Genomic DNA, 26,795 nt, shown 5'->3' on the forward strand with positions numbered 1-26,795 from the left:
GCTAGGTAGCTTTCTATTTTTACGGGTGTCGTTCAAACTTGTAGGCCGTTGTTGTAGCTAGCTGCAGGAATGTTTGCCTTTGCTTAATTTTAATAGGCAGCTGTGTTTATACTTGTTGCTCAGTTTGAACAGTAAGGAGTATATGTATATGCTTCTTTGGAGGACTTTTCCCCCAGAGGGGGGAAAAAGGGTACATTGTACTTTTCCAAACAGTAAATTTTAATTGAGAAGGAAATGTGACCTCTAAAAGAAGTTTAGTCCTAGGCTTTATTTTTGTTAATGTTATAAAAGAAATCTTAACTCCTTGTAAGAAGTGCCAAGTTGACAATTCCTGGAAATGTTCATGTTCTATTTATGCTCAGAGAGGGTGGTGACGCTGTTACCAAAATAATACTGCTGAGATGTAGTAAGTGGCAAAGGAGAGCTTTGTGGTTTCATAACCTAAATATAAGACTTTTAAAGCACCTCTCAGTTCCACCATTTGTATATAAGGTGTAAGGTGCTGAGTGATAATGACCAAGTTGTTAGGAGACTTGCAGAGGCAGTAGAGCACGTCTGCTGGGACTTGCCCCATTGTTCGAACTACTGTGGAAGGTTAGCGCCGGAAGGGACCTCAGAGACCCCCACTGTACAGATGAGGAAACTCAAAGATGTAAGTCAGTCTGACAGCATGTATGTGAACTCTTTGGTTCAAGCAGTAGCCCTCTTGCTAACGTAAGCAAAAATAGGAATTTCTCTGACGTATACTGGATTATTCACAACTTTGAAAGAATTGCTAAAATTTCAGGGCCCAGTAAGGTGGGAATGGGGCACCTCTGGGGATCTCTGGCCATTGGTGTTCCTCCTCTGAGTCCCTCCACCTTGCCGTCTCTCAAGATTCAGGGTCTGACTGGCCTAGGTTGAGTCATGAGTCCTTCGTTTAGGACACCAGAGTCACCTGGAGTGGGAAAGGGACAGATCCAAAAGGAAGAGGTGAAAGCTGGTGAAGACATGTCCACCATACTGTATCATTCCCATTGTTTTTATATTGAACCCATTCTATAGTTGTGGACCTGGAAAAAAATGAAAGCCCTTTAAAGGAAGGAGAATGTTCTACATCTTAGTCTTAGTATATAGCAAGGCTGAGGTTGAAGGCCAGAGGTAGTAGGAAAAGTAGAGGAGAACAATTTTGAGGGCAAGGTAGGTCTTCTGAAACCTTTCCAAAATGAGAAGATGTTCGGAAAAAACGGATTTGAGAATGTTGAAGTAGAGAGGTGGTAGAAAGAGAATTTGGATTGGGTTCTGGCCTCAGGGCTTTACGTACATAAACTCACTTTATCCTTTGAGGTCAGCACTATTATTGTTACTTGCATTTTACAAATGAAAGTATTAGATGAATTGCCCAAGGTCACATAACTTGGTAGTAGCAGAGCTGAGATTTGAACACCGATAGTCTGGCCCTCCTGTCCATGCTGTTAATTGCTAGGCTATTCTGTTCCCAATACCAGTTCTTGGTTCTGGTCCATGTCACGTGTCTCAGAGTACCTGACCTGGGCTTGCTACAGCTTCTTTATTTTCTGACCCTTTCTTCCCTTGAGCCTCACATGTAGCCAACATTTTCATTGTGTTTTTAAAAATAGCTTATCAAATGAGAAGTTAAAAAAATACCAAAGAAGATAAAAAATATTTTCTAAGAAGCGTGATTAGACAAAAATAAAGATTTTGAATGAGATTGACACGGCAGTTTTTGTTCCTTGAGTCTTTATCTTTTCCCTTTCAATTTCTTTTTATTCTCAATCAGCCCTTTGATGGGGCTGTGGGCAGTTGTCCTTTTTCAGGCCTCCTCGTAGTTGAGCCCTTTTATTCCTTTTTGTGCCAGTCTGGATCTATTCAGGAAACAAAACCACACAGTAATTTGAACAAGGAAAATTTAATATAAAGAATAATTAACTAGTAGAAGGTTAACTATGGTTAACTACTGAAGGGGTAAAAGAGGTCTCTAAGGAATATAGGAATAGCAGATGGAAGGAGCTATTATTTCCAGGGCTGAAGGAGAGCACAGGATGAAGGCACCAAGAGCTCGCAAGAGGCCCCTCGCCACCCCCAAGGCTGAGTTTCAGTCCCCTTTGGAGATGAGTGACTGCCACTTGAATATGAGGCCTACTGGTGGCCAGTGAACTGGCTGGACCGGTCTGTAAGCCCACTTGGCCGAGAATCTTGGGAGAGCATGTGGGTGGGCCAGAGTTGATCCTTAGCAGCCTGCTGAGTGGCAGAGAAATTCCCTGGAGAGTAAGCACCTTTGCGTTTCCCAAATGCCACTGGCAGTACACTTTGGGGGTGGGAGGGAATAAAGCATCCCAAACCCGAATGAAAAGCCCCTGCCTCTGCCATGGGCTTTCAGTGTCCCTCCAGTGCCCTCTTTTGATGGAAACGAACACTACACCATCTGGCAAAGGCCAAATGTTCCCAGGGTCCAGCCCCAGGGTCATGAAGCAGGGCAAAGAGGGCGAATTTAAAACTAAGAAGTAATACATCGCTAACTGGTGCATCTCATCTATAAAATGATGAGAGTATATAATTCCCAAAGTAGTTCTAAGAACCTGATTTAGTCATTCGTTTATTTAGCCAACATTTATTGACTGTCTACCATTGCTGGCTATTCAGCAGAGGCTGTGTTATGGCTATCATTGTCTATTTTTGTTTGTCTCTGAAGATACAGACTAATCACATCTAAGGCAGAGACTGTTTTTAATCTCTGTACCTGCATAACCTGTCTAGCATGGTGCTGGGTACACATTAGTCCTCACATGTTTATCAAATGAACGAAGGAATGACTACGAAGATGGATGTAAAGATGGAATCATACCCTCAAAGAGTTTAAATTATAACTGGGGAAAGGTAGAGGCAAAATATAATATGGTATTCTAGTTATATTTTATTGTGTAACAAGCTTTAAAACATGATGGCTTAAAATAACAGTTGTTTATTTTTTTCCATGATTTTTTTTTTTTTTAATTAGAGAGAGAGAGAGAGAGAGAGAGAGAGAGAGAGAGAGAGAGAGAGGGAGAATATCTTAAGTAGGCTCCACATTCAGAGTGGATCCTGACATGGGGCTCGATCCCACGACCCTGGGATCATGAACAGTTATTTATTTTTACGTGCACGTGCAATTTGGGCAGGGCTCAGAGGGGGCAGCTCATTTCTGCTCTAGCTGTTGTCAGTTGGAGCGGCTTAACCGGGGCAGGAGGAGCCGTTTTCCAGATGTGTCACTCACATTGCTGGCAAGTTGGTGCTGCTTGTCGGTTCCTCTCCACAGAGGCCTTTCTGCAGGTGGCTGGGGTTTCCTCACAGTATGGTAGTTGAGTTTCAGGAGACAGGAAGTGAAAACTGCCAGTTTCTTAAGGCCTGGGCCCAGATGCTGGCATAGTGTTAACTCTCACTGTATTCTTTGGTTCAGCTGTCCTAGAGGCCAGATTCAAAGAGTCAAAATAGAAACCTCACATTTTCTTGGGAGGTATGTCAAATCATTTTGGGGCCTTACTGCACTTACCAGATGTAGTGACTTAAAGTATGTATATTTGTTATCATAAATGGAAATGTAGCTGCCATACGTGAAAGTGACTTGTAAATTAATAACAAACGTTCTTATTAGTTTCACAAAAAAAATGTTTTAAAAAGTGAAAATAGCTCTTTCCCCCCCCCCCCCCAAATATAAAGGCAATTTGTTGCTTAAAAAGCAAAGGCTCTAGAAAGATACCAAAAAAATGGAAGTCATCCATAATCTTATTGCCCAGAGATAGTCACCGTTTATAACAAATGAGTAGTGAAATGCAGTATTTGGGTTTTTACTCTAGGACATTGTTTTAGAAGCGCTCTCTTTTCTCAACTGCAGTCATTTCCAGAACGTTATTATCTACTTGATACTAACACTTAAATCTGGAATTTCTTGTGATGCCAACTAAAGAATAAAAGTCAGAAGATTATATGTGTGTGTGTGTGTGTGTGTGTGTGTGTGTGTGTGTAAAAATATATGTACTTTTTTTTCTCCAGAGAGTAAAACTTCCGGAATCAATTTGACGTAGTCCGTTAAATCATCCTTGAGGCTAGTCCCTCGTCGTTTCATTTCAGTTAGCAGAGGGTGGGGGTGGGGTGCGCTGGACTTAAATGACCTTCTCCAGTTACCCTTAAGGAACTATGAGGAATATTCTTCACTCTGTTGTTTCAAGTATTTTTCTGTTTATCTTTCTATGAGTATTCTATTTCAAAGTGTTTCACTAGGATATTATATAACCTGATTTTTTTTTCTAGGTCTCCTGTTTGTATGTTTTTAAATATTATGTTTCTAAATCTTTTCTCTTCATTGTTTTTCTCAAGCTGCTCCACTATAGGTGATTAAGTTCTTGCCTGTGGCATTTTTAAGATCTATTTATATCCCTCACGTTGACTGGATTTGTAAATATGTGAGTGTTCTGGATGGTAGATGAGATTTTTTTTTCCCCCTTTGCACTTGGAAAGGCATTCCTAATGACTGTTTTCACTAAATCACGGAGTATATTTCAAAGAAACTGTTAAAACCTTTGGCGGAATAATCATATCTCATCCCTCTCCTTATTATCAGAGTAAACACTATAAATCATTGTAGGAGGGGCTGTATAAGTCAGAGGAAAGAGCAGATCTGAGCATCTCCAAAACTTTGCTTCCTGCATTACTTCAGTGAGCATTTATTGAATTTCTACTGTTGTCTGGGAATGCGGAAGGTTAGATACGGAAATTAATAAAGTATAATTCCTGCGCTCGGGTTGCTGCAAATAAATGAGATGATACATGTAAACTGCTTAGAATAGAGTCTGGCATCTGTTTAACATTCAGTGAATGTTAGTTGTCACTATTACCATTAGAGGTAACTGAAGAGTTGTGACGCAGAGAGGTATGTGCAGGGGACGGGATGGCTCCACCTAGCCTGTGGTAAGACCGAACTGGGGAAGGCTTTAGAGAGCGTGTATAGTTGAGTGTTGAAGGGTAAGTAGGAGTTCACAAGAAAGCAGAGGGGAAGGGCATTCTAGGCAGAGGTAACAAAGTGCCAAGGCACGGAGGCAATGGCTTTACGTCGCATGCACCTAGTGTCTAGGGATGGGATGGGGTGGTGTGACGGCAGCTAAGGCTGGAGGCTCAGGCCCAGTGCTGCTCGACAGGGGCCTTGAGTGCCATGTAAAGGTTCAATCCGTGATGGAGCACAACTTGATGAAATTTGAGAAAGGGATTGACACGAACAGACTTGCATTTAGAAAGCCTACTCTGGTGACATATGGATGGGGAGCTGGGCAAAACAGGGGTAAGAAGCCCAGTTAGGAAGCTGTTGGAACAATCTAGATGAAAAATGGTGAGGGCTAGTTACTGGCATTGAGGATAGAGAAGAAGGGGATGGGCTGAGAGAGATTTAGGAGGGAGGATTATTAGATGTGTTCTTCATGGGGTGGGCGGTGGGGGGGGGGCGGCGGTGGTCCCAAGGGGATCTTTTCCCAAGGTGAAAATTGGTTGGGGGAATGATGTAAAAAAAAAAAAATCCTCAGATATTCAGATTCAAAAGGGCCACAGTACATAAACAGATAAGCAGTTATCCATGCTGTTAGAATTTCATGGGAGCGACGCTATTAGGGACGTCTTCTTAGAGAGGCAGTGACGACACGAAGGCTGAGAAGCACGGGGTTAGAAGGACTCATTGCCTGGTTGAATTGTGGGCTGGAGGAGAAAGAGGATTCCGGCGTGATTCCTGGATTTCTAGTTTGGACAGCTCTTCCTGCTCACCGAGAATGGACACGTGCTGTGTAAGCTCTGTGTACACGCTCTGCTCCTTGAATGCAAGCTGACAGTGGCTCACATTTATCGAGCACTGACCGTGAGCCAGCCCCTTAGGTGCCTTACATTTATTAATAGTGTGAGGTACAGGCTATTATCGTTCCCATTTTTAAATTCTTTTTTTTTTAATGTTTATTTATTTTTGAGACAGAGAGACACAGAGCCTGAACAGGGGAGGGGCAGAGAGAGAGGGAGACACAGAATCCGAAACAGGCCCCAGGCTCTGAGCTGTCAGCACAGAGCCCGACGCGGGGCTCGAACTCACAAACTGCGAGATCATGACCTGAGCCGAAGTCGGACGCCTAACTGACCAAGCCACCCAGGCGCCCCAGTCGTTCCCATTTTTCATAGGAGGAAGCTGAGACCCAGCCCAGAGCCACGAGCACTTCGTTCTGTGAAAATGCTGGGTGAGCGTTTGGAGATCCTGGGTCTAGGCTCTGGATGAAGTCCTGCTTCTACCTTTATCTGCTCTGTGAGGTCAGGTAGATGATTTTGTTTTTATTTTTTTCCTCTAAATGTTAATTTCTTCATGTGTAGAACAGAGCTGCCGGTATTCTTCCCTGAGAGTAGTTGTTGAGGTTAAATGAGAGGGTATATGAATGAATCTTTCAAAACAAAAAGTGCTGTGTTCATGGAGGTAGTGTTTTTCATGTCAGCGAGTGCCTCACAGGTAGTCAATAAATGCCTTTTTTCTCCTTTGCCTCACTTTCCTTTCCACTCTCTTCAAGCAGCCCCCAGAAGACTGGAAGAACAGAACGAGAGTCCCCTCGGCCCCACCCCCCCCCCCAGCCTCAACCCCCAGCATTATTGTTGCAACTGCCTCTGTGTCGTCCATCTCCTCCTCTCTTACCAGCCCCAGAAGATGACTCAAGCGGCTTTTATTTCCTTGACTTTTCAGGAATGTCCTCCCATCTGAACACAGTGATTCACTTCTCAAGCTGTGGCCATTGCACTTCTGCTCCTTGTAGCTGTTTTCACAGAGGTCACCAGGGACTTTTGGTTAAGTCCATTGGCATTTTTCAGGTTGCCACTTGCTGTCTTGGCAACATCTGACATGGGGGCCGCTCTCTCTTTCGTTCTTGGTGTTGCCCCCTTCCTCGGTGTTGTTTTTCCTCCTGCCCCTCTATTTATTATTTCTCCGCTTCTCCTTGCTCTACGTGCCTCTTAAATGCTTCGCTTCTCTGGAGATGTGTTAAATTCTTATCTTCTCCCTGGGTGGAGGCTCAGCTTCCTTTCCCAGCAACCTTCTCCTAGGGCAGAGCCCATCTGCACTCCTGGCTTGATGACCACCTCAGAGTGAACTCTTCCAAATCCCTGTCTCCTGGCCGAATAGCCAGCTGCACTTCAGTCCTCCACCTTAACTCCACACGGCCAAAGGAGGACCTCCCATCGCTCGCATCACACTTCCTCTTCCTCAGTGATACTTATTTTCTCCACTTCGAAAATATATTCCTATTCAAACAACCGGAAGAAAGTAGTGTTGTTGTTGTTGTCGTTGTTTGGTTTTTTGAAAGCCCTTAGCCCAGACGTCACCTTGTTCTTGAAGCTTTGTGCACCCCTTTCATGGCTGACTGAGAAACCCCTCTTCTGTGTTTCCAAAGTGTCATGGGAATATTTCTGTTATGGCACATCCATACTATGTTAGAAAATTTTGTCCTCAAGTAGACTGTGAGTTCATCGAAGGCAAGAACTCAGTTTTTCACCCTTGTAGACTCAGAACCTAGCACATTGCAGAAATACTTATTGGGACCAATAAATATTGGTTGAGTGTATGAATCTGTGGTAGCCTTATTTGCTCCCCTCACCTTCCTCTTAATCTCTAGGTGTCATAACTGTTTATATTAGTTTGTTTGTGTTGCCATAATAAAGTATCCAGACTAGGTGGTTTAAACAACCCAAATTTATTCTCTAACAGTCCCAGAGGCTGAAAGTCCCAGGTTAAGTTGTCAGCAGGTTTGGTTTCTTCTGAGGCCCCATTGGCTTGCAGATGGCGGCCCTCCTGCTGCCTCTTCAAATGGTCTCCCGTGTGTGTGTGTGTGTGTGTGTGTGTGTGTGTGTGTGTGTGTGTGTCCATGTATCTTAATTTCCTTCTCTTACAAGGATACCACTCATATTGGGTTAGGGTCACCCTAATGGCCTCATTCTAACTTAATTACTTTCTTAAAGACTCCAAATACAGTTGCATTCCCAAGCACTGGGTAAGGTTAGGGCTTTAACATACGGCTTTTGGGGAGGCACAGTTCAGCCCATGACACTATTATCGCTTTTTTAACTTTATCTTATTTGTCAGTCTTCTTCAGTAGTCAGTAGATAATAACCCTTTGGTTCTTGATCCTCCATGAAATTGACTCTTTGGCATTTCTTAAAGGTTGCTATTTAATGTTTGCTGGGTGCCAGCCTTTAACCATTCATTTTATAAAACTTAAAGCATTTTGTTCTGGTCTCTGTGCATTGCAGTTTTTAACCTGTCTGGTTATTAGACCATTTTATCAGCTTTATTTTTAACTGTTGTAACAATGAAGTCTCACATATGTGTGTGTTTTTTACCTTCTCACTGGTGAAAATTTGTCTCATAGAGGTACAGATTAGGTATAGGAGTGGGTGCAGCAGTTAGAATCCTTGAAGCACATCTCTTCCCAGGGCCAAATCATTTTAAAGATGAAGGAAATTCTTGGGTGCCTGGGTGGCTCAGTCGGTTGAGTGTCCAACTCTTGATTTTGGCTCAGGTCATGATCCCAGGGTCATGGGATCAAGCCCCATGTTGGGCTCCATGCTGAATGTGGAGCCTGCTTTAAGATTCTCTCTTTCTCTCTCTCTCTCCCTCTGCCCTTCTCTCCCACTCACTCTCTCTCTCTCAAAAAAAAAAAAAAAAAAAAAAAAGGATGAGGGAAATTCTAAGACTGAAGAGTTGAGGCTTTCACAATTGGCCTTCTTGAACTGATATTCCTAGGAGCAATTGCATAAAAGCAAAACGAAAATCACCGTCTCCAACAGACTTGTAAGGAGAATTGTCCTTGCCTGCTAAGAGAATAATTTTGTACACATAGTAGCCTCAGTTCTTAAATTCTGGGCTGCTCGGTTAATCTGCATTTTTATGATGTTCAGCTTTCTCACAGTTTAATCTACAGCCCCTCCCCTGGGCTACTCATTAGCTGACTTCCCTTTCATCCCTTCATTTCCCACAGATGCCCTAGAAACTTGGCCTCCTGCTTCCTTTTTTCTACCCTCCTCCCACAGCCCCAAGCTTTCACCTCTTTTACTTGGGTTTCTCCTCCCTTAGGCTGCAGTTTCCTGGTTTCTCATGGGCATCCCTTCTTCCTTCTCTATTCACCTTCTGTTCCTTTTCCTTCCCCAACAACCTTCTTTTAGAAGCAAGCTGAAGTTTCCAAGCTAATTTTGACTTTTTGCTGCCACCTTGCCTTTGGTATAAAGCAAAGGTTGGCAAACTATGGTCATGTCCCTGTGGTCCATATCCAGTCCACTACCTGCTTTTGTGTGTCTTGTGAGCTAAGAGTGGTCTTTACCTTTTCAAAGGGTTGAAACAAAAACAAAACAAAAGAAGAATATTTCATGACATATGAAAATTATAGGAGATTCAAATTTTAGCGTCTATAAATAAAGTTTTATTGGAACACAGCCATTCTTATTTGTCCATATGTTGTCCGTGTCTGCTTTCACACTATACCGGCAGAGTTCTGTAGTTGCAATAGAGAGTTTTTGGCCTAGAAGGTCCAGAAAATATTTACTATTTGGGCCTTTACAGAGAAGGTCTGCCCCACACTTCGTATAAAGAGTTAGAAGGGACAGAAAATAGCTTTGCATGACAGGAATCAGTTTTGTTTACCTTTCTTTTCTTTGTGCTTACCAGAGTGCTGGATTAAAGCTAATGCTTGGTTCTAAAATTGTTTTGAGAGTCCAAAGGGGAGAGGCCCTTCTTCAGGACAGACTTTTTCTGTGAAAGTATGTTATTATCTTTGCCATTTCTTTAGAATTAAATTTTGCCAGAAGCGATTCATCATACCAGGGCCATTGAACCTTTTCTTTCATTTCTAAAATTGTACATAAGAGAAAAAGAATTAGGTAAACCAAACAGATAAAACTCCTTTGTGCTCTGCACATTCACACGAGGATTTCATTTCAGCTTATCCCATATACTTACTCATGGTTTAGTCTCAAAATGAAGTATTGGGGTGATGAGATAATGTTAGCATTTGGGTACTAACCACAAAAAGAGTTAAGCAAGGTTTGCCGTCATGAGGATTTGGCTTTTGTTCTCATCTCTCACGTATTTAGTGTATTTTTTACAACCCCCTATCTTGTCTCTGTTTTCACCTCCTTTGAAGGAAATCATTTACCACTGAAATTCAAACCTCTTGACAAGTAATGCCAAGCAAGGTTAAGAAATTTCTTCCCATTTCCTGAGATAGCCATTGTGCTATTTCTGTCTGTTATTCAGAAGTGTGGCTGTATGAGGTTTCTCAATCCCCTGAGGCATTTGTTAACAATACATTTTGAGTGTTCACAAAGTGCTGTGGGCTCTAAAAGGCGTCAAAGTGATTACATCAGAAATAGAAGGTCCTTCAAGGAGTTTGTAGTGTTTATGGCAATAGAGGGGTGACACGCATGTGAATTTCTGGACATTTAACAGTGGCCTGCAGAGAATAGAGTGGCACCAGAGCATGAAGCATGACTGAGCAATCTCAGTGGGAAGAAGGGTAAAGTACGGAATGCTTCTAGGGCAGCTCTGGGTCGGGGGGGAAGGTAGTCATGATTCCTAGGGGAGAAGCCAGTCCAGAGTAGATGCTGAGTGCTTTCTCCAAGATACCTTCCCAAGATGTTTTGCTGGAACATTAAACCTATCATGTTGCAAATGGAATGACCTTTCCCCAGCTCCTCCTCTTGCCTTTAGTATTGTCAGTGTCATTTCACTTTCTGAATTATATACCTGCTCTTTTTACAAAGCAGGTCCTTGAATGAGTGGATTCTGTGAGGGGAAGGATAGCAAATAGATTGTTTGGCTCAAATGAAGAATTGATGTGTTTAGAAAAAGAGAGAAAAAGAGAGAGGCAGGTAAGAGAGAGATGAGCTGACGGATAATCTTACTGTTTGGGCTTGGGGGCGGAGGTCGAGCCTTGAATGTGAGGAAACTGGCCTAGGGAGAGAGAACATCACTCCATCTGCCATCTTCTGGGGCTGACTTATCTGCCCCATCTGCTTCCAGGTTTCCCTAGATTTTAGCAGAGACAGAGATTTTCATTCCGTTTCTCATTTTAACTTAAGTTGGCTTTAGGTCGGTGCTGTTAGGTCTGGTAGCGATAGGCTTTGGGGGAAAACCGAGAATCCCATGTCCCGGGTGGTAACTGACTGTGGCTCTGCTTGGCATGACGCTCAACCTTGCAGTTTCCCTTGTGAGAGGGGAAGTATCTCAACCTGGTTTTCAGGGTCACGCTGTGCCACCACCTGGAAACTGTATCTCCATTTTTTCCATCCTTTCTCTACCCTGTACAAAACGAACAACCAAACCAACGCCTGCAACTTTTTCCAGGAAAATTCACCTTGTAGGTGCTGTGGTGAGCCTGTGAATGGGGGCACCGCTGTTGGTCTTTTGGCACTGTTGATAGTTCTTGAGAGAGCAGTGGCCCTGGAAAAATGAGAGAAAATCACCCACCTGAGGGCACTGGTTTTCCACACTCTGGGCCATTCACATTTGATAAGCTCCATCCGGATTCGTTTCACCAATGGCTTCCATCGTTTAGGTTATTTTGTTCAGTTCACTTGGGAAATGAAAACAGACACAAAGCTGACATTTTAATTGTTTTTAGAATGAGTGTTTCTTTGCACCTACTATAGACCAGCCAAATGTAGATTTTGCCTCCAAGGCTGCTGACTGCATGCTGCCCATGTTCTTGGCAGAAGTGAACACAACCAAAGATTCTTTTTGCCTTCAAAAGGGGCAAAAAGGCAGTTTCTCTTTAGAAAGCAAGAAAACAGATGCCAATCAGGTATTGCTTTTTTTTTTTTATCTTAAGGCTCTTTTAATTCAAAGAAGTTTAAAAAAAATTTTTTTTAACGTTTATTTATTATTGAAGGACAGAGAGAGAGCGTGAGCAGGGGAGGGGCAGAGGGAGAGGGACATAGAATCTGAAGCAGGTTCCAGGCTCTGAGCTGTCAGCACAGAGCCCGACGCGGGGCTCGAACTCAAAAACGGCGAGATCATGACCTGAGCTGAAGTTGGTTTGCTCAACCGACTGAGCCACCCAGGCGCCCCTAATTCAAAGAAGTTTTGAATAAAAAATATGGTACACTCAAAAGAACGAGAAATCAGGTGATCTAGACTTAGATATTGGCTGTTTCCCACTGCTTCTGTGTCCTTAGACAAGATTTTTTTTTTTTAATGACTTTTTACTTTGAAATAATTTAAGACAAGAGGTTCCAGAAGTAGTGCAGACAGTTCTCAGGTATCTTTCACTCAGTTCCCACCAACCAAAAATATCTTATATACAACCATAATACATTGTCAAAACCAGGACACTGACATTGGTACTATTAACTTAAATATAGACCGTACTGGGATAGTTTTAACATGTACTGTGTGTGTGTGTGTGTGTGTGTGTGTGTGTGTGTGTGCGCGCGTGTTCATTCTATGAAATTCTATCACATGTTGATTTGTGTATGTTTTTGATTTTTAATGCACACTTACCTTGAAATTATTCTGAGCCTTTGTGTGAATAATTAGTAATAGCAAAATAGAAAAACTGGGTATTATTTAATGTGGAAATCTCAATTTAATACTCTTAATTAAAAGACTTCTGGATTAGGAAGTAGAAGGTCAGGTTCTAATTCCAGCTGTCCAACTGGAGAAGGAATGAGGGACCTAACCTGGACAGAAATATTGATTTCCCATGGTTCCAGCTGAAAACCTGGGAATCATCATCCTTGCTTTCATCTTTTCCCGCACTAACCCTCCTCCCCAACATCTGTTCCATTACCCAACCTTCTAAAATGTTCTTCAGATCTGTCTACTTATCTTCTTCCCTTGCCAGGATAATTACAGTGGCTTCCACATGTACGGGAGTACATCCATTTTCCACACAGCAGTGTGCAACTCCTCTGAGCAAACCCTCCTCCGGTGGTTTTCCATTGTACTGAAATGCAGTCCGAACCCGTATGAGAGCCCATGAGGCCCTTGTGGTCGGAAGGCTGCTCCAGTCACATCTGCTGTTGTCCCTCACCGTGCTCCAGCCACGGTGACCCAGGTCAACTAGCAGCTTCTCCTGGTGCCCAGGGCAGTTTCTGCCGAGGCCTTTGTTCTAGCTTGTTCCTTTCTCCGGTGTGCCCTGCTCCTACTTTTCCTGTCATGATTAGCTCCTCTGGTAATTTAGGTGTCGGGCCTCTTCAGCGAGGCCTCCCTGGGCGGTCCAAATTAGAGCCCTCGTCTGTCACCTTCTATCGTGTGATCCTATTTTGTCTCCTCTGTAGCTTTCAACACCATCAGAATCTATCCCTGTACTTGATTGAATTTGTTTTTACTTGACCAGTGAGTTACCCTTCCATAGACTGGAAGCTCCTTGAGAAGTGGGGCTGCTACCCTGTATCCCCAGTGCCCAGGACAGCCCCTGCCCCCTAGGGCAGTGCCTGCCCCATCAGTAATTATTTTTTGAGTAGCCATCATTGGACCATCAATGGTCCATCAATGGACCAGGTAATCACAGAGATTCATGAAACCAAAAAGATTACTTGATTGAATGAAATAATCTGATGTTTCAAATTATTAAATTTTTCTGTATTTGGGACTCTGAGGAATGCATTATGATTCAATTCCTAGGTACTATACGTTCCCTTTTGTGTACCCGTGTATTAATAACAGGTCTATTTCTGAGTTAGGGCCATTTGAGGTGGAAAATGTAAATCCTCTGTACCTTGGTAACAGGCTCCTGTCTGCCTGAACATGTCAGGCCACATTAGTGATTTGAAGAAGTAAATTTGACATATATTCATTTCCCCCATCAGTGGTGCTTTGGCATTAGAGAAGACCATTGAGCAAGTTTTAGCTTTCTTGGTAATAAATAAGGTGCAAGAAACTTAGTATCATGTGGTTTGACATTTTGCCAAACTTGCTTTCATTATTGGCTTAAACGCCTTCCTTTTCTTTTGAATTTCACATATAAGTAATGGCTCCCGAGGCTGGAAGACACAGAGCTGCTAATGTCCTCACTGAAATGAAAAGAGCATGATTTATGTCCTCTGCTACATTTCTTAAATTCCTGTTTAACTTTCATTTTATTGATAGTGAGAGCCACGTAACCAAAACGTCACTGTGTGTGCTTTGATGGTGTTACTAGCTACTTGTGCCTTTTAAGCAGTTTTAGAAATACAATGCAGTGTAGGAATATAAATACATGTGTTTTTAGACATGTGTTTTGCTGACCTAATGATTTACTGCTGCTGAAGGAATGGTTTCTGTGTGAAGGAAATCGTTAGTCTTTCATTAAGTATTTTTATCAGAGGTTAATACATTTTTCTCTAATTAAATTCTGGAGTTCTCTTTTGAAAAATGCATGTACCCACGTAGCTGCTAGTGATATAAATGTCGACATTTGGTTCCTTTTGTTATGATTTTATTGTTGTTATTGATAATGAATTATTTTTCAAGCAAACACACATGCTTATAAATCTGGAAGGTGATGTTTTCTGTTAAAAGCATTTTGCCATTTTCACATTGCTATGCCTCTCGCTTGTAGGGGGTTTTCTTGAGAACTTATTTTCTTCTGTTGATTTTTAAAAATGGCATACCAGTGGTGAGTGTGAATTCATATTATGAAAACCGTGGTGGAATATGATTAGACATGCTACAAGGTAGTCGTTTATGTGAAAAATTGATGCTCTAAAGCATTTACTACCAAAATCTGTTCTCTTCATCTTACCCCTCCTCCCTGCCCTTGGCACCACATAATGGTTCTGTGTTGTGTTGTGTGTGTGTGTGTGTTTTGAAGAACCAAACATGACTTGAACAAGGTAGTGGGGGAAGAAAGAGGAGGAGGCTATAAAATGAGCAGGCTACTTTCCCAGAAGCCTCTCACGTGCAGGGTCTGAAATGACTATTGTTGGGGAAAAGTGATATTCATAATGATGGGGCTAAAAATGCCTGCCCATTTTGAGGAGCCTTTGTTTTCATAATAGAACTTCTTTGCACAAACAAAAGGATGTTCTAAAAGAGAGGGTCCATTTGCAGTTGAGTGTTTTCCATTCTGGTAGCGTCTGAGAATAATATTCACAAATTCCTAGTATTGCATGTAATCATTGTCTCGCAGTTGGATCTTTTTATTTGCATGATAGAATTGTGCATTTAATTTCTGTTTTAAGTCCCACCCATGTTTTTAAATAGTATAATACAGTTGATCCTTGAACAACATGACGGTTAAGTGGTGCTGACCCTCTGCGCAGTCAAAAATCCGCAAATAACTTTTGACTTCTCCAAATTTACCTACAAATAGCCTATCGTCGACCGGAAGCCTTACCAATCACATAAACAGTCAATTAACACATATTTTGTATTTTTATTTACTATACACTGTGTTCTTACAATAAGGTAAGCTAGAGAAAAGAAAGTATTATTAAGAAAATCACAAGGAAGAGAAAATACATTTGCTGTACTGTTCTGTATTTACTGAAAAAAACCCATGTGTAAGTGGATCCACGTAGTTCAAACCCATATTGTTCAAGGGTCAGCTCTAAGTTGTTTTCTTACCTGTTGGGTGACTGAGTGAAAATATGTATAATTTGGTCAATAGCATAATTCTGTGACCTGTATAACCAAATGGATGCTGTGGCTTTTACATTGGATGCATTTCAGGTGACTTTTGTTGGCCTGCAATTTTAGTAGTGAGATTGATTCAGAGTACTCATTCAAAATCACCTCATTTGTCTTCCCTGTGTCTATGGGTTAAATCTCTGGGAAGAGCAGTTCATTGGACATAGGACAAATCTTGGACTGTGTGTATCTGTCATTTTTATAAATGATTGGGGGACAGGCACTTTTGTGAGTAGTGATGTTCTATGTTTTTTTTTTTTTTTAATTAAAAAAAAAAAACTATTGTATAACAGACTGCCCTCAAACATGGCAGACTCAAAGAACCATTTTACTGTGTGGGTTAAGAACTTAGAAAAGACTTACCTGTGTGGTTTGTCTCTGATCCATAGGATGTCAGTTGAAGTGCCTGGGGCTGGAGGATCCACTTCTAGGATGGCTTCTTTACTCCTGTGTCTGGGCTGGGGTGGTCGACTGTTGATGCTGGCTCTTGGCAGGGAACTTTGCTGTGGCTGTTGGGTTTGAGCACTGACATATTGTCTCTCCATTGTGCTTGAGTTACAGCATGGCAGCTGACTTTCCAGAGGGAGTGTCTCCGAAAGGTGTGGGTGGAAACTTTAAGGCTCAAGGCTTTTTGTGACCTAGCCCCATAAGTTCCAGAACACTAATTCTCCTACATTTTATTGGTCAGATAAGTCGCTAAGACCAACTCAGACTCCAGGTGAGGGGAATTATCCTCCACCTTTCATTAGAAGCAGCGAAGAATTCGAGGCCATCTTTAATGGCAGGTGTTGGGATCACATCAGGATAGTATTTACTTAATAGCAATATATGCCTGTCCTGAGGTTCAAATGGCTTAAAGTACAAATACTAATAAGTAGTTCCACTTAAGAGGATCCCATTCCAAGTGGTACAACCTTCATTTAAATAAAAACTCTGATGTGATTCATCTCAGTCATTTAATGGATGACTGTAATCTCAAAATATCTAGAAAGATGTCAGTCCTCTGAGTCATAGCGCAAACTAGTTTGTCAAAAGAGTTCAAAGGAAACATAGATCTTACAGCTGGAAAGGACTTCAAGGGATTACATCATCATTATCACCTTCCAAAAAGATTTATTGAGCACCATGTAGGTAGGTGCCAAGCCCTGGAAATGCAGAGGAGAATATGATACAATTCTTGTCCTTGAGACATAGTTGAGGAAATAGAATTGATGCATTAGAGATGAATAGAAGTCCATTGAATATAGACGGGGTGGCAAATAAAAGGACAGGTGATAAATGCACAGGAAGGAGAAGTGATCAGTAGAGGCTTGTTGGGGCGGGGTTAGGGCATCAGGAGATAGGCTTCCCATTACACTGAAAACAAAATCCAAAGTGTTGGTCATTACCTATAAGTGCCTCTGTGAACTGGATCCCTGCTTCCTCTATGATCTCCTTTTCCACCTCTCTTTTCCTCACTCACTAGCCTCCTGCCTGGAATATTGCAGACATTTCAGGACCTTTGCATTTTCTCATTCCTCTGCCTAGAATGCTCTTTCCCCACATGGTCCCATGGCTTGCTTTCTGACTTCGATCACACCTCTGGTCAAATATGCCCTCTTCAAGTTTTCTCTGACCACCTACCGTATCTACCTCCTATCCTTCATTCCTGTTTATCTTCATGAAGGCAGGGCCATTGTCTGCCTTGCTCATTATTGTATCCTCAGCACCTAGAACAGTGCCTGACAAATAGTTGGTGCCTGATAAAAAACAGTTGAATGAATAAATGGGTAAGCAAATGTAGAACTTGAGACAGGGGAAGGATTTAGCAAAGTGGAGAACAGATGGTGTTGTTGACTGTCTGCAAGGTAGAGTGAAAGAGAATTAGAAATATACACGATAGATTCATAGATAATTTGTTTTAACACCTTGACATCAGGGGTCCTCATTTTATAACTTTGGGTCCTTCAGACCCCTCTCTTCATAGCTTCATGTGGTAAGCACATCACAGGGCTTGCACAGGGAGTGATTCACTTGGACTAGAATAGCTGTGTCATGCTGGGTCTCAGTTGTCAGAGAACTTGCCATTCCTAAAAAATACTCTGTACTACAGTGCTTCTTTGTCTTTGCTCCTGTTCATATTTCCATCTGGAGTATCCTGGTTTTTGCCTTGACCTATTGAAATTCCATGTGAATGACCTCTTTCATCCATTGTACTTATTAGTTATGTGATTTGATTATCAAATAAGCACATTCTGCTTCAATTGCAAATATTTATGTACATGTAGTTCTTCCACTTAAATATAAACTCTTAGAGAGCAGAGCCTGGGTCTAGTTTATCTTTTATTTTCCAGTACAGTACATAAATGATTCTTAACAAAACATGTTAAATTTACTTGAGCATGAGAAATTAGAGTACTTTAGCTTCTAATGTAAAACAAATACATATGCCTAGAAGTCAGAAGAGGCAATGCGAATTTCCCCAGGAAACTAAACAATAATAAAGTAACTTCATCCATGGGCTTTTCTGGTTGGTTTGATCTGTTTAACATCCTTGGATGACTTCATGATTTGCACAGGGCCTTGTGAATCAACAACTCACACATTTTTATATCAGTTAACTATAGCCGCATAACATACTGCCCTAAAATACAGTGGCTTCAAACAATAATAGCTTATTCCTCACAATTTTTTAAGTTGGCTAGGCTCAGCTGAGTGGTTCTTTCGCTCCATGTGGTGTCACTTAGTATCACTAATGCAGCAGATGCTTTCAGTTTCAGAGCTTGGCTGGGGCTGGAATGTCCAAGAGAGCTTCACTCACATGTCTTGTGTTGGTTTTAGATGGGACCTCTTTGTTCTTCTCCATTAAGGCCTCATTTCCTCTGGCATCTAGTCTGGTCTCTTTATAGCATGGTCACTGGATTCCAAGTGGGTAAATATGGAAGGTGCTCTTGAGGTCTAGGTCTGGAATTGGCACCACATCACTTCCACCACATTTTATTGGTCAAAGTGAGTCACAAGGCCAGCCCCAGCCCAAATTCGGAGGGAGGGGAAGTAAACTCCACCTCTTGGTGGGTTGGGTAACATGCATGTAATAGGGATGTGAGCAATTATTAGTGGCAATGTTTGCAGACAGTACATGCCAGCATGCTTAGATATTTAGTAGTAGTATGTTTTCAATGCAAAGGGGAGCATTATTAGTGAAGTCACATGTCTTTGAGTATTATTTGAACCCCTTGTTTTTGCATTGTGAATTGTTTATAGAGAGGAGTGCTGTGCGCATTTTGGGCTGAATTGAGCAGCAGCCGAAGATCATTGAGTGTTGCAGACTGTGAGTCTGGAGTTCTCTCTTGTCCAGCGAGAGAGTGGATGCAGAATTGAATATGAGAGAGGCTAATGTCTGGGAAGAGACAAGAGCCCCAAACAGGGGTTTTGTCTTTGTATTTATTGAGCTCACAAGGTAGTACCCATGTGGTGAACGTGAAGACAACAAGACCTTACACACATGAATGTGGAGAAAACAATCAGACAGTAATCATTAACTTGTATGTGTAAGAAGCAAAGGGTCTCATGGGGCACCTGGGTGGCTCAGTTGGTAAAGTGTCCGACTTCAGCTCAGGTCATGATCTCATGGTTCGTGAGTTCGAGCCCCTCATCAGGCTCTGTGCTGACTGCTCAGAGCCTGGAGTCTGCTTCGGATTCTGTGTCTCCCTCTCTCTCTCTGTCCCTCCTCCGCTTGTTCTCTCCCTCTGTCTCTCTCTTTCAAAAATAAATAAACATTAAAAAAAAAGGCAAAAGGTCTGGGGGGCAAGTGGTGTTTGTGATCAGGTACATTGGCACCAGATAGAAAGTAATTTCCTGCAGGTGATATAACAAGTTTCTCATGATCCCATTACAATATCTCGCTAGCTAAACTTGGGCACTTTCACCCCGTGGTGGCGGCTTTCTGCCCTAGCTTTTTTTCTAACCCATTTATGTAAGCAGCACCTATTTTTCCATAATTGACTGTGTTGCCCTTGTTTTCTGCTTTACTTGCCATTTATATAGTGTTGTTTGTGTTCCCTTGGTTAGAGTGGAGATTGGAATCAAAAGCCAAAGCATCTGAAAGGTGGTCCTGGGCTCTTCTCTAGTTCTCAGTGTAACCTAGAGCGAGTGACTCCATCTGCAGGGCAGGGAAGCACAGGCCAAGAAGCAAAAGGAAACAACAAGCCTGTTGCCCTGGGCTGATGCTATAATGTTAACAGATGGCAGAGGAAAATGTCAGCTACTCAACTGCTGTTTGGCTTCTGTCTTCCCTGTCCCAACTGGTTTTTCTGATTCCATCCTTGCCTCCTACAGTTCATTTCCCACAGAGCAACCAGAGCGATCTTTTAAAAATGTAAATCAGATCATGTCCTTCCTCAGCGTAAAATATGCCAAAGGGTTTCCGTTGTGTTTGTAATAAAATACCAACTCCTTATCATAAATTGGCTCCTGCTCCACCTCTTACCCTTCCCCTCCTATGACTCTCCCCTCCCTGTTTATGTTCCAAACCACTTTTTGTTTCTTTCTGTTTCTGGAGCCCCTCGGATTTATCCTGCCAGGTTCATCCTGTCTTAGGGCCTTTTGTTCCTTCTCTCTGGAATACTCTGCTCCTAGATCTCTGTGTGGCTGGTTCTTCGTGCCAGGCCCCGCCCAGATGACCTCGGAGAGACCTGTCCTGACCTCCCAGACCAGAGCAGTGCACCAGGCACTCTTTCTCTCTGTTTCTCTCTTTTGTTCTTTCTAGCACTGAATCTCTGTTTCTCAGTTCTCTCATAGATAAAATGGGGTTGGTGACAACAGAAAATCCTTCAGAGTTGTTATGAGGATTAAATTAGTATTTACATGATGTGCTCCCAAACGTTAACTGTGTTATTCTATCACTCTCTACTACCTGAAATTGTCATATTTATTTATTTGCTTGCTTACTGACTTCTATCCATTATTAGACTGTTGGCTCTTTGCAAGCAGGGACTGCCTTTGCCTGTCTTGTGCATGTCCCATCTCTGGTCCCATTATGTTGGCATATACAGTAGATCTTCAATAAGTACTTACAAAATGAATAAATGAAAGGCAGGAATGGTCATCCTGAACAAGCCAGAAAAATCCTTGGTAACATGAAATTAAAGCTTGAGAAACTTGAATGGATAGGAAGACATTGTTTAATTGCTCAAAATGAGTTTAAGATTTTTGATCCAGAAGAATTCTATTCCAGGACACTGAAAGAACTTCAGGATAATATATTATTATTAAGTATTATTTCCTGGAATTTTGAAGAATGGAAAAATGTCAGAATTATGAAGGTAGGTAAACGCAGTCCTGATTTTCAGTAGTGAGGAATATGGCTCAAAAGCTATAGACTGAGAGGGAGTGTTAAATTCCTTGTGGCAGAGTTCTAGAATGGATTATTAACAGATGGTTTGTGGATGTTTGAACAGTGTTGTTGTTTAGTGGGAGAGTGGGGGCACCCTTAGAGAAAGAGGCCTGGAAAAATAGGTTCCTCCAACCCCAGTCACCATGTAGTTTGGTAGTAGAATCAAATAAAAATAAAGACCTCCTGATTCTTTTCCAACAGTGTTTTCAAACTGGGATCATAGAGCTCCTCAGTATTTATACAAAATGGAATCTTTTTTTAAATTAAAAACAATTTTTTTTAATTAAAAACAATTTTTTTTTTTTTTTTTTTTTTTTTTTAGGGATGCCTTGGTGGCTCAGTTGGTTAAGCATCTGACTTCAGCTCAGGTCATGATCTCCCAGTTTATGAGTTCCAGCCCTGCATCAGGCTCTGCTGACAGCTCAGAGCCTGGAGCCTGTCTTCGGATTCTGTCTCTCCCCTGCTTGCCCTGTCTCTCTCTCTCTCAAAAAGAAATAAAAGATTTAAAAAAATTAAAAGAAAAATTTTTTAATGTTTTATTTATTTTTGGAGAGAGAGACAGAACATGAGCAGGGGAGGGACAGAGGGAGAGCGAGAGAGGGAGACACAGAATTGGAAGCAGGCTCCAGGCTCTGAGCTGTCAGCACGGAGCCCGACGCGGGGCTCCAGCTCACCAAGCGCCAGATCATGACCTGAGTCAGAGTTGGACACTTAACTCACTGAGCCACCCAGGTGCCCCCGAAATAGAATCTTTTCTTTTGTATGTGGTTATTTTGAGGATAAGCTAAAAAAAAAAAAAGCCACTTTTGAAAGCCTTTTGAAGACTCAGTTGGGGAACACTGATCCCTGGAAGTTCAAGGACATATTCTTAGAGATCCATGAGTTCTAATTCCCTTTTCCTCTCCTTTAAAAGAGGTTTGTGTGGTATTCTAGGTCAAGAACCTTGGTACTATGATATTTGGCCAGTTTATTTGATTAACCGAACTCTATCTTCCGTGTACAGAAAACTGCATATGTTCTTCGAATACACCTGTGCTGTTCAACATGGCAGCCTCTACCCCATATAACACATATGATTGTTGAATAGGGAAAATGTGATAACTCCAAGTTGATGTGTTCTGAAGTGGAAAATGCATAATGGAGTTCAGTATAAAAAAAGTAATGTGAGATATTTGATCATTATTTGTTTTGAATATCTGTTGAAGTGATATTTTTGATATACAGGGTTACCTAAAATACATTATTAAAATTAATTTCAGCTTGGTTTTCTCTTTAGAAATGTGGCTGCTAAGCCACTTGAAAATTTAAAATTGTGTGGGTGGCTTGCATTATCGTATGTGTGTCATTAGAACTTGTTGCCTTTCTCAGAAGGGAGAGTTGAAGGAATTGGTTTTCCTTGTGGTTGCAATATGGCTGCCTCCGTAAGGCTGGAAGTTAGCGGGGAAGGGGCCACTCCTGATGCATCTGTCACTTTTATCAGGAAAAGCAGTGGTCTTCCCAGAAATCCTCAGCACATTTCCTGTTTTGTTTCATTAGCTAAAAGTGTCACATGGGCACCCCTTGCTTCGAGAGAGGCTGCAACATGAACGTTTGCTCCTCCAGCCTCTAGAGTAGAGATGGTACAGGAGAAAGAGGTTGGCAACGATAGTTACATTAGCCCAAAGAACGGAGTTTGTCACAGGTAGTCTTAGGTGTGACTGGGGGTACTATTTCCAAGTCACATTGGAGTGCTTTGCAGTCAAGAGAGAACATCATCCAATGCCCTTTTTATTGTTAAAAATTCTTTGGAGTGATTTTAGCTGCCACTGATGGGTTGTGCCCTGGGTTGAGTTTTGTTAGACAACTCCTATTTAGAGATGAGTTAACTGAGGACCAGAGATGTTCTTGCCTTTGATTCTTTTCAACGTTTTTTTTACTTATTTTTGGGACAGAGAGAGACAGAGCATGAACGGGGGAGGGGCAGAGAGAGAGGGAGACACAGAATGGGAAACAGGCTCCAGGCTCTGAGCCATCAGCCCAGAGCCTGACGCGGGGCTCGAACTCCCGGACCGCGAGATCGTGACCTGGCTGAAGTCGGACGCTCAACCGACTGCGCCACCCAGGCGCCCCGCCTTTGATTCTTACATAAATTACTTGTAGGGTAAAAGTAAGGCTTCTCGTTTTATCTCCTTCTACCTTTCTAACCTCATTAGCAAGAAGAATGTATTCCTGAAAAATGATAAGGCACGTTGGGTATAATTGTCACCATTTTTCATCTTTTTAACATTGGTTTGGACATTTTGTTTTACTACAAAGGAATTTTCAGTAGTCTTATCCGATGAGTAGCAGAGTTACAATTTTTATGTTAACCTCCTCGTTAACTTGTTGTCTTTGCCTATGAGTGTTCTCTGTGCCTCTCTTTTTTCACCACTGGCCCATTACGGGTATCATAATGTATGAACAATGTATGTCTAAGAATAAAACAATTTTAAACCACCATGATTACTGGCAGTGTTCAGCTGAGTTTCTGATTGTCACCACCTGCTGCACGTACTCCTTAGATAATCATTTGCATGTTCTCAAATCGTTCTGCTTTGAAGAAAAAAATGTTGATTGATTAAAAAATACAAATTGAACCAAATGCCAGTACTGCCTTTGAAGACTAAAGGCTCCCACCCCACTGTACCCTGCCCCACTCCTCCCAGCAGAATCCCTTGTGAACTACTATGGGAAATGGTGGTGGTACAATGGTATTTGTAAGGACAGGAAAATGAGAGGTTGGAAATATATAAGAAATTCAAGTTTTGCTGAAGAGAATGGACTTGTGGAGTATTGTAATGCAAAATGAGTTTGGTGTGCTTTAACGGAAAGAAGTCAAAACAGCTGGTCCCTGACTTGATTTTTCAGCTTTATAATAGTGTGAAAGCTACACACATTCAGCAGAAACCGCACTTCACATTTTGTTGTGATCTTTCCCTGGGCTAGCAATACACGGGACAGCACTCTGGTGACACCGGGCAGCGGCAGGAAGCCACGGCTCCCAGTCAGCCACACAAGATCAGGTGTGAACAACCCCTACCCTCACGACCATCTGAACCCATCCATATACCTATTCTGTTCCCCACTTTCAGGAATCAGTAAATCACATAATATATTCAATACTTTCTTATAAAATCGGTCTTGTGTGAGATGACCTTGTCCAGCTGCAGGCAAGCATAAGTGTTTTGGGCACTGTTTTTTTTTTTTTTTAATTTTTTTAAATTTTTCTAATGTTTATTTATTTTTGAGAGAGAGAGAGAGAGTGAGCTGGTGAGGGGCAGAGAGAGGGGGAGACACAGAATCTGAAGCAAGCTCCAGCCTCCAAGCTGTCAGCACAGAGCCCGACGTGGGGCTCAAACTCGTGAACCGTGAGATCATGACCTGAGCTGAAGTCGGACACTTAACTAACTGAGCCACCCAGGCGCCCCTGGGCACTATTAAGGTAGGCAAGGCTAAGCTATGATGTTCTGTAGGGTAGGTGTATTGAATGCGTTTTCAGTTTATGATGTTTTCAACTTAAAATGGGGTTATCTGAAAGTAACCTAATTGTAAGGCAAGAAAGATCCGTATATTAAATAGTAAGTGTCCATTGTGTGTTGAAAAGCTAGAGACATTTATTTTGACCACTTAGTGGGCTGAGAATTTGAATAGGAAACTAGTGGGGTGAAATGCCTCCTCTGTCTATTCATTGTTGGGCTTCATATATACCTTTCTTCAATCCTCAAAACCTCTCCGTATGAAGTAAGTGTTTTTCCCATTTTGCAGAGAAGAAAGCTCAGAGAGATGAATTTTTCCAAGGCCTCAAAGCTACACATCATGGCACTATTATTTAAACTCAGAACTGGTTCCCAAGACCTGTGATTCTCCAACTGAGTTAGTCTGAATGCAAAGTCTGCAGCTGTAATTGCTTTCGTAGTTGATGCTCTTGAACTGGCAACAAGTAGTTTATTTAATGACTCTCTCAACTTGATTGGGCTTATTTTTTTGAGACCACATATTATTTATTTGGGTCAATAAATGTATTTTTCACATTTAACTACGCATTTGATTTTTTTCAGATCTTGCTTTTTGTATGAGGGAACCAAAGTTTACTAGTACTCTTCTTGGACAGGAACATCTCTTCTCAGGCAAAAATCTTACTCATATAAATAAATCCATGCCATGGTGATTGAAGCACAAAGAACTGCAAGTTATTGCATTTTCCTTATTCTTTTCTGCTGTGAATGTTACAAGGTTAAAGTTTTGTTTTCAGTGCAGGAAAGAACAAATGGCAACTTTGTGAATTGTGGCATTTGAGATTTGACTGGTAGACAGGACTACTCTAGCACACTAGTTAACAGAAACGAATAGAGCTGCTGCCGAAGACGAAGACGGAAGAGGAAGAAGGTCTGCTGTAAGTGAGAGTGATCTTTGGCATTGGGCCATCTCAGTTTCACGATAACATGAAGAAGCAGGAACCTTGGGATTGTTCTTCCGTATATTCCATTCCTGGCTAATTACCAACTATACCAAGATTTTGAAAGGTCCTTTTATTTTGTGATTGCATCTTTCAGCAGCAGCTCTTATTATCCTATTATGCAATTTGTCTCATTTATGCTGCTCAGGTGGGAAAACTTTCAGCCCCAGCAACTGAAAAGATCACTATGATCTAGCATTTTGTGGTGCTTTCACTTGCTTTGTGTTGAGCAAGCAGGGTTCAAGACAGGTGAATTTTTTCCAGATGTGCTTTGGAATAACTGGGCAGATCCCTGGGATCTCTTCAGGAAAAACACAAGTGATTGTGTGTTCTCTCCCCTTCCTCTCTGCACATCTTCCTGCAGTCACACTGCAGAGGGCTCTGTAGTTGTGGGATGATTCCACAGTTCATACTGAACCGAGGAGGAGGGGTAAATAGTTCACTCAAGCAGCCAGTCCCTGAGCTTGACTAGGTCTGCTTATCTGGTACCAAAACCTGTCACTGTCCAGGAGACACACGGCAATTTCGCTTTCATTTGATTTGTTACCATTATAGGCCTGAAATGGAGCCATTTTCTCCAGAACATAATGTCCCTGCTTAGAAATAAGTACTTTAGGGATTCTAAGGAGTCGAGAGCCAGACCCATTAGTAACTGAAACTGTAATGACTCAACTTGACACTGATGGCCTTTTCCTGAGGCTGAAGAGAGGGGCTATGGGAAGTGTGGCTCCTTGACCCACAGTGTTCTTACGGTCCAGCTCAATGACAGGCAGCCAGGGTAGCTGAGCCAGTGGGTGAAGCCAGCAAGTTGAAGGGCTTTGCTGCCATGTTTAGACATGGAAGACAGGACATACTCAGCTCTGCCTTAACGGCACTCATTAGTTCTGGAGGATTTAATGCAGCTTCTAGATGTGCCTACTCATTGCCAGGTCTATTTAAGGGGAGAAACAGGGGCCCACCTCGGGGATCAGGGGTCAGTTCTTTGGGAAGTTTTTTCTAATTATACCCTCTACTTGTGGAGGAAGACTGTGTTGATCTCTTGAGCTCTCCTCTAACACAGAGCTTATGCTGCCATATTATGCTGATCTGTGTCCTTGTGTATCTCACTGTCTAAACTGTGAACCCTTGAGGACAGGGGTAGTTTGGAAACTGAATGCCTAGGACGCACTATGTATTCAATAAATGTCAAGCAAGTGAAATGGCGATATTCAGCTCCTTTCTTCCACAAGGTCCTCCATCCCTTCCAAGGACAAATATTATACCAGAAATCCTACCAGTTACCCACAACTGGTAGTCAGAAT

General features: G+C 42.1%; 1 protein-coding gene and 1 long non-coding RNA gene across 6 annotated transcripts in view; one reads left to right on the forward strand and one right to left on the reverse strand.

Moving 5' to 3' along the window:
* Window positions 1–26,795, forward strand: part of CRADD (CASP2 and RIPK1 domain containing adaptor with death domain) — a 180,689-nt gene that overhangs the window by 14,145 nt on the left and 139,749 nt on the right. The gene's annotated exons all lie outside the window — the stretch shown is intronic.
* Window positions 1,747–16,311, reverse strand: LOC109501723. Of its 3 annotated transcripts, none has more exons than XR_006600973.1 (6): window positions 16,010–16,311; window positions 11,504–11,609; window positions 10,939–11,062; window positions 9,680–9,884; window positions 3,254–3,441; window positions 1,747–1,865 (listed from the first exon to the last, which is right to left on the reverse strand). It is a non-coding gene; the product is annotated as an uncharacterized LOC109501723 (long non-coding RNA). The 3 variants fall into 3 exon arrangements; XR_006600972.1 differs by having other exon boundaries at window positions 9,701–9,884; window positions 16,010–16,309; XR_002159967.3 differs by lacking the exon at window positions 10,939–11,062 and having other exon boundaries at window positions 9,701–9,884; window positions 16,010–16,308.

The sequence above is a fragment of the Felis catus genome, chromosome B4, assembly GCF_018350175.1.
Source record: "Felis catus isolate Fca126 chromosome B4, F.catus_Fca126_mat1.0, whole genome shotgun sequence".
NCBI classification, from domain to species: domain Eukaryota; kingdom Metazoa; phylum Chordata; class Mammalia; order Carnivora; family Felidae; genus Felis; species Felis catus.